General features: G+C 35.8%; 2 pseudogenes; one reads left to right on the plus strand and one right to left on the minus strand.

Moving 5' to 3' along the window:
- Positions 1-391: 391 nt before the first annotated feature.
- On the plus strand, positions 392-3,276 carry LOC107490863 (receptor-like protein EIX2; annotated as a pseudogene).
- A 417-nt stretch (positions 3,277-3,693) lies between these two features.
- Positions 3,694-5,471, minus strand: LOC107490862 (non-specific lipid transfer protein GPI-anchored 14-like; annotated as a pseudogene).
- Between the last annotated feature and the right edge of the window lie 1,782 nt (positions 5,472-7,253).

The following is a 7,253-nucleotide window of genomic DNA, read 5'->3' on the forward strand; positions in this document are numbered from 1 at the left end:
TTTACTAAATTATAATTTAATAATTTTTAACTATAAACTTCACAGAAAGGCAACAGTACCTGAAATCTCACCAATTAATAAGCACTAGCGTGCAATTTGCTGTTCTTACAAAGAAAAAGAAAATATTATTTTCCATTTTTAGAAAAGAAATACCATGTGGATAAACATAGGAGTTGGTTAAAAGTTTGTATAAGAGTAATACTTGCAAAATAAAGTGTGACGAATAGCAGATTTTTTGCTCCAACTCCTTAATAAAAGTAAAAAGTAAAAAATAAAAGATAAATACTTGTACTTCACACAAATTATTCACATCTACATATTCAGAAGCATTTCAGAGTCATATATGTGATAGATATGTTATAGTCACTGATAGAAGCATTTCACATATAAAATGCACTACACTATTGTGTTAAGCAACTACTATTACTATATAGTATATACAATAATATTCCTCCTGGTTTAGTAATTGATCATGGCATCCCCATATGCAACTCAATCTCTTCTCTCGATTCTGTCATCATTCTAACAACCTTCCTTCACTTCAGTTTATGCATGGCAAAAGGGCTAAACATGACATGAGAAAGAAAGGAATGCACTCCTCAGCTTCAAGCATGGACTCTCAGACCCTTCTAACAGGCTCTCATCATGGTCTAATGGAAAGGACTGCTGCAGATGGCTAGGAGTTCGCTGCGACAACATCACCGGCCTAGTCGTGGGACTCAATCTCAGCACCCCGCTCAACTTGCCTTACATGGAGTTGAGTGGTGAGATTAGTCCTTCCTTGCTTGAACTAGAATCTTTGATGAGCCTGGACTTGAGTTTGAACTATTTTGTTCATACTCAAATACCAAGCTTTTTTGGCTCAATGAAGGGACTAAGATACTTGGACCTTAGCTTAAGTGGATTCATGGGACTAATCCCTTATCAGCTAGGAAATCTTTCAAACCTGCAGCATCTTAATCTTGGATACAACTAGGCTCTTCAAGTTGGTAACCTTAATTGGATTTCAACTCTTTCTTCATTACAATACCTTGATTTGAGTAGTACAGACCTACATAAAGAACTTGATTGGATTTAAGTTTTTGGTGCACTTCCTTCCCTTTCCGAATTGCACTTGGAGAATTGTTAAATTGATAACTTAGCACCATCAAAAGGGAAAGCCGACTTCACAAATCTCCAAGTGCTTGATCTTTCAAACAACAATCTCAATCAAGGGATCCTTTCATGGATTTCTAATTTGAGCTGAACTCTTGTGCAGCTCGATTTGCGCAGTAATTTTCTTCAGGGTGAAGTCCCTGAGATGCTATCAAGAATTCAGAACTTGCAGAGCCTTGTCTTACAAGGAAACCAACTAAGTGGGGAACTTCCAGATTCATTAGGCAAGCTTGAGCATCTTGAAGTCCTGGATCTCAGTAACAACACCATCACAGGTCCTATTCCAGCATCATTGGCGAATTTATCATCCTTGAGGACGTTAAATCTCGGTCACAACCAACTCAATTGGACAATTCCAAAGAGTTTTGGATCCTTGAAAAACCTTCAGTATTAAATCTTGCTTCAAATTCTCTGACTGGTGGTATGCCTGAAACTCTAGGAATTCTCTCAATTTTGGTGACATTAGACCTTTCATCAAATTTGTTGGAAGGACCAATGAATGAATTGAATTTTCTGAAACTTTCCAAATTAAAGGAACTTCGAATGTCGTCAACAGAACTATTTTTCAGTGTCAATTCTAGTTGGGTGGCCCCTTTTCAACTTGAATATGCTTTGATGAGTTTCTGCGGAGTAGGTCCTAAGTTTCCAACATGGCTTAAGAGGCAAAGTTCTCTCAGGGCCTTGACAATGTCCAAATCAGGTATCTCAGACAAGGCTCCAATTTGGTTTTGGAATTGGACTTTGCAGCTCGAATTCCTGGATCTCTCTAACAATGAGATAAGTGGAGATCTATCTAATGTCTTCTTAAATTCCAGCATTATAAATTTGAGTTCTAATCTATTCAAGGGTCTATTGCCAAGTGTGTCTGAATGTTGAAGTGCTGAATATTGCCAACAATTCAATCTCAGGACCGATTTCTCCTTTCTTCTGTGAGAGGATGAATGGTAATGATACTAACAAGTTAGCCGTGCTCGATGTTTCGAACAATCGCTTATCCGGTGATCTTGGTCAATGTTGGATGAATTGGCAACCTTTAATGCATTTAAACTTGGGCACAAACAAATTGTCTGGTGAAATTCCAAACTCCATAGGGTACTTATCTGGACTAGAGTCTTTGCTGTTAGATGACAATGCCTTTTCCGGATCAGTTCCTTCGACAATGCAAAATTGCTCAATGTTGAAGTTCATTGACATGGGTGACAACCAACTTTCTGATACATTACCAGCATGGATATGGGAAATGCAATCTCTAATGGTTCTTCGCCTTCGATCCAACAAGTTCAAAGGCAGCATTACTCAGAACATGTGCCAACTTTCCTCCCTCATTGTACTGGACCTTGCCAACAATTCCCTCTCAGAACAATTCCAAATTGTTTGGATAGCTTGAAGGCAATGGCTGGTGAAGATGACTTCTATGCCAACCCTTTGAAGTACTACTATGGATTTGATTTCAACTATGATAGCTACAAAGAAAGTCTTGTTTTGGTTCCAAAGGGAGATGAATTAGAGTACAGAGACAACTTGATCCTTGTGAGAATGATTGACCTCTCAAGTAACAAGCTCTCTGGGGCTATTCCAACAGAACTTTCGAAGCTATCTGCGCTGCGGTTTCTGAACTTGTCTAGAAACTATTTGTCTGGAGAGATACCAAAAGACATGGGCAGAATGAAATTGTTGGAGTCCCTTGATCTCTCGTTGAACCAAATTATGGGTGAAATCCCTCAAAGCTTGTCTGATTTGTCCTTTCTCAGCTTCTTGAACCTATCATACAACAACTTATCAGGTATGATCCCAACAAGCACTCAGCTTCAGAGTTTTGAGGCACTTAGCTACACAGGTAACCCTGAACTTTGTGGTCCTCCTTTGACAAGTAATTGTTCGAGCGGTGAAGAGTTGTTGGGTGCTGGTTCTGTTGAACATGCTGATGGGATTTTCTTTGATACATCTGACTTTTACAAAGCTATGGGAGTTGGATTTGCTGCAGGGTTTTGGGGGATTTGCAGTGTTATTTTCTTTAACAGAACTTTCAGGCATGCTTATTTTCGCGTTCTTAATCACTTGGATGATCTTATTTATGTTTCCATAGTCTTGAAGATAAGAAGGTTGATTGCTAAATTATAAGTTTGCATTCTAAGAAGTGTATTATCTCAAGGTTGTCTTTGTTATAGTGAAAAAGTGTCATTTCTGTTTTTACTTACTTTCATTTGTACTCAAAGTTCTTGGATGTTTGGAAAACTGAGAATGTAGCTCTGCAGTTAAGATTTTGCTTTATGCTAATAGCGGATCCTTCAGTAACTAAAGCTAAAATTTCAAGGTGTCATTGAAGTGAGTATAATCATTCCTAACATATTACGACTATGTAGTAATTTCTTGTCTTCGGAAGATTATATTTTATTTATTTTTTCATTCTAAGGATAAATTTATGTTGCTTGTTACAGAAAAATAAACTTATTTTGCAGATGCCTTTTCCTAATTAATACTATAACAATATTTTGTAAAGTCGAACATTTCTTTGTATTTCTTCTATATACATCCATAGAGAAGAAAAAAGATTGAAATTTAAAGGCTTGTGTCTAAGAAGCTGCCAAGGGATTATTAAAGGCAAAAGAACCATTGAAGTAATAACAGATTCTGACATAGTTTAGATGTAACAATATCAACTATATTTTCAATTTTCAAGTTTCAACATTACATGAATCTTGTTGTACTATATGAGCCAGGCTAAAAAAAACTAGAAGTTCTGCAACCAAAGTTTGTAACAATATCTTTCCCTTATAAGAAGCACCATTGTTTGTTGGGAGGGTATGAGTTGATGCTGTGGTTTCTCCAACTGTCAAATACACACAATGGAACTCAAAGCGCTTCCAAGTAAAACCAAACTTAGAGAAGGAAAATACAATATTGCAAAAGTAAAAAGAAAGTATGGTTTTGAAAGGGTCATCACCAGGAGGATGGGGAGAAGGACTAGTACTATTGGATCCACCATTGGAGTTCTGACCAAGTTGATTGAAAGCTTGAGCTTCAGCTGGTTTAGGATCCAAGTGCAGAAGTGCTGCTCAAACACACATATTCAGAAATAGTTTTATCATGCAATGTTGGAAACTATGATTAATGTAATATAGTTTGTTTATATATGGATTTTTATTTTCTCCTTGACGGAAGATTATAATTAATGTCATGTTAAATAAACTATTTCTATTTAGGAGTTATAACCATAACAAGTATTTGTGTTTCAATTCAACATATTGTAAAAGCATGTCATTGAAGAAAAACAGAACACTCAGATAATCAAATTTAAAAAACTGAACTGCTACATGATATCACGAAACCATCTCCCTCAAAAACTTAAACTATTAAGTAGAGGCACATGAATAATTTTATATCCGTCATGTTCGCTTGCAAAATAGTCCTTTTTGGTGGGTTAAAGTGTAGATAATGCACAAGTCCATCCTACCTTATGCTGAAATTCAAACTTCTAATTAGAAGAATGCGGATAACAAAGATTGAACTCTAAACTTTTTTATTATGCAGGTTATGATACCATGTCAAGGAACATCTCTCCCTAAAACTTTAGCTACTGAATTAAGATGCATGAATGGTCTTATATATAAAACACGAAACGTACCCGGACACTGAGAGAGATTATCTGGAGCTTTGCAAAATGAAGGAAGGGTAAGAGCAAGTGTGAGGTTAACCTTCAAGCCAAGGGTCAGGATCATCTCTGTCTTTGATGATAAGACAAACACACTTCTTCTTGTTTCTTATGGCTTCTATGAGTCCACTGCAGCAATCTGCTGTGGGAGATTTTGCATCACCACCAACATATGGAAGACATGTTGCAAGACCAGTTAGTTGCTCTGCACATTTCTGTTTCTCTTGTGCTGTATCTCCCATTGCATTGTGGATCAGAATCAACACTATTGGTGCTATTAACACTAGCATTGGTGATGTTGAGGCCATTTTCATTTGTTAGGAATAAAATAGCATATGTAAATTATAATGTATGTGGATAAAAACTTTTGAGTATTTATATATTGTTGATTATAGAGTCTGATGATTATGTTGAAACAAACAAGTAGTGGTTCTACAAGAGAAGTATCTGTCTATTTAAATAAGAGGTTTCTCTTTAAAGTTTGGATGTGGAAGGACTGGTTTGTGAAGTCAAACAAAAACTAAAAGCATATGGTAATTTGTGATTGATGAACATATTTTTAAAGTAGTTTTCTTGGATCATTTTGGTTTCTATTTTCGGTTTTAAGCAAATCATATTGCCTTGAAAAAATGTATCTTGGGTACTATTTTTAGTGTTGATATTTCTTTCAGTGGAAAAGCAAGTCTCTCTACAACTTGGACATGGTTGATTCAGTCAACATGAGACTGAGTCAGTCTTTTAAACAAGGACAAAAGTAGGCAAAACACCATTAAGTTTTAAGTGTGTGGGAGCCAGGGACGGATTTACTCTTTAAGTAGGGGAGGCAAGTTCCTTGACTCTCAGATTTAAAAAATTTTTAGTAGTTCTGAATAATAAAGATTAGGGTAAAGTATATTTTTTGTGGCTGAAATTTGACAAAAGTTTCAAAAATACTCATAAGTTTTATTTTGTTTTAATTTTGTTCCAAAAGTTTTCAATTTGCATCAAATATACTCCTAACAGCTAATTTTTCAAAAAATGTAAGACCAATTTAACAACAATTTCATAAGAATAACCCTCAACACAAGCAAATCAAGCATAATTTTCATATATTATTGTTAGATTGGTCGTAAATATTTTGAAAATTGAGCTGTCGAGGGTATATTTGATATAAATAAAAAACTTTTGGGACAAAATTGAAACAAAATAGAACTTAAGGATATTTTTAAAACTTTTACCAAACTTCAGGGACAAAAAATATAGGAAAAACTACCAAAAGTACCCATGAGGTTTACGAACGTTGACAAAAGTACCCATAAACTAAGGAAATTAAAGTTGTACCCATGAAAGATGGATTCCGTATGACAAAAGTATCCAAATCTTAATTTTTTGTTGATTTTTTAATAAAATTCCTAAACTATCCTACCCTCAACCTCAACTCACTTTTTCAACCTTTCATAACTCAATTTGCACCAATTCTTGCCATGGAGTCCAAAACTACTCCTACAACAAAAAAAAAATACTAAAAAAATACTCAAAACATAAAAATTTTAAAATCCATTCATCCAATTTCAATTCACTTTAGCAAAACTAGAAATAAAAAAAATCATCAACCATAAAAAATCAACAAATCCATTCATCCAATTTGAAATTTATTTCAGCAAAAATCAGAAGTAGAAGTAGCCATCAACTGGATCTTCTGTAAATCAATCTCAGCCTTCATAAAAAATAGAAGTAGATTTAAAAAAAATAGAACAGTTAGTAGTAACTAAATCAATTTCTGAAAAGAAGAAAAATAAAATAAAAATATTTAAAAAAAAAGAAATACTTTTTTTTCGTCGGCTGACTGTAAGTCAGTCAATGGCAGAACCTCCATCTACAGTGCCGCCTTCCTTTCTTCTCTGATTTCTCTTTATCGAACCCGCTTTCTGCATGCAAGAGTACCACGACCCCTCTCTCTTCTCAGGTGTGCAACGACAGTGTTCTCCTTGGCTGGGTCAGACGCACCACGACGACGTTCTCTTCGGCTGCAACAGGCGCGCCACGGCAGCATTCTTCTCAAGTTGGGTCACAGGTGTGCGATGAAGGTGTTGTAGTCACAAAATAGTGAGAGGGAGAAGCAGTGAGAGGGGAAGAGATTGGCGGTAATGGAGTAAGTGGGTGGCGGACGGCAATGAGGAGGTAGGAGGAGAGTTTTTTGTGACTCTGTGAGGGTTTTTGAGGGATAAGTGAGGAGAGAGGAAGAAAAGAAGAGAGGGAGTGACGGTAGAATGGAGTTAGGGTGGGGTAGTTTAGGAATTTTATTAAAAAATCAACAAAAAATTAGGATTTGGATACTTTTGTCATACGGAACCCATCTTTTATGGATACAGCGTTAATTTCCTTAGTTTATGGGTACTTTTATCAGCGTTCGTAAACTTCATGGGTACTTTTGTTAGTTTTTCCAAAAATATACTTTACCCTAAAG

The sequence above is a fragment of the Arachis duranensis genome, chromosome 5 (genome assembly GCF_000817695.3).
Source record: "Arachis duranensis cultivar V14167 chromosome 5, aradu.V14167.gnm2.J7QH, whole genome shotgun sequence".
NCBI lineage: Eukaryota > Viridiplantae > Streptophyta > Magnoliopsida > Fabales > Fabaceae > Arachis > Arachis duranensis.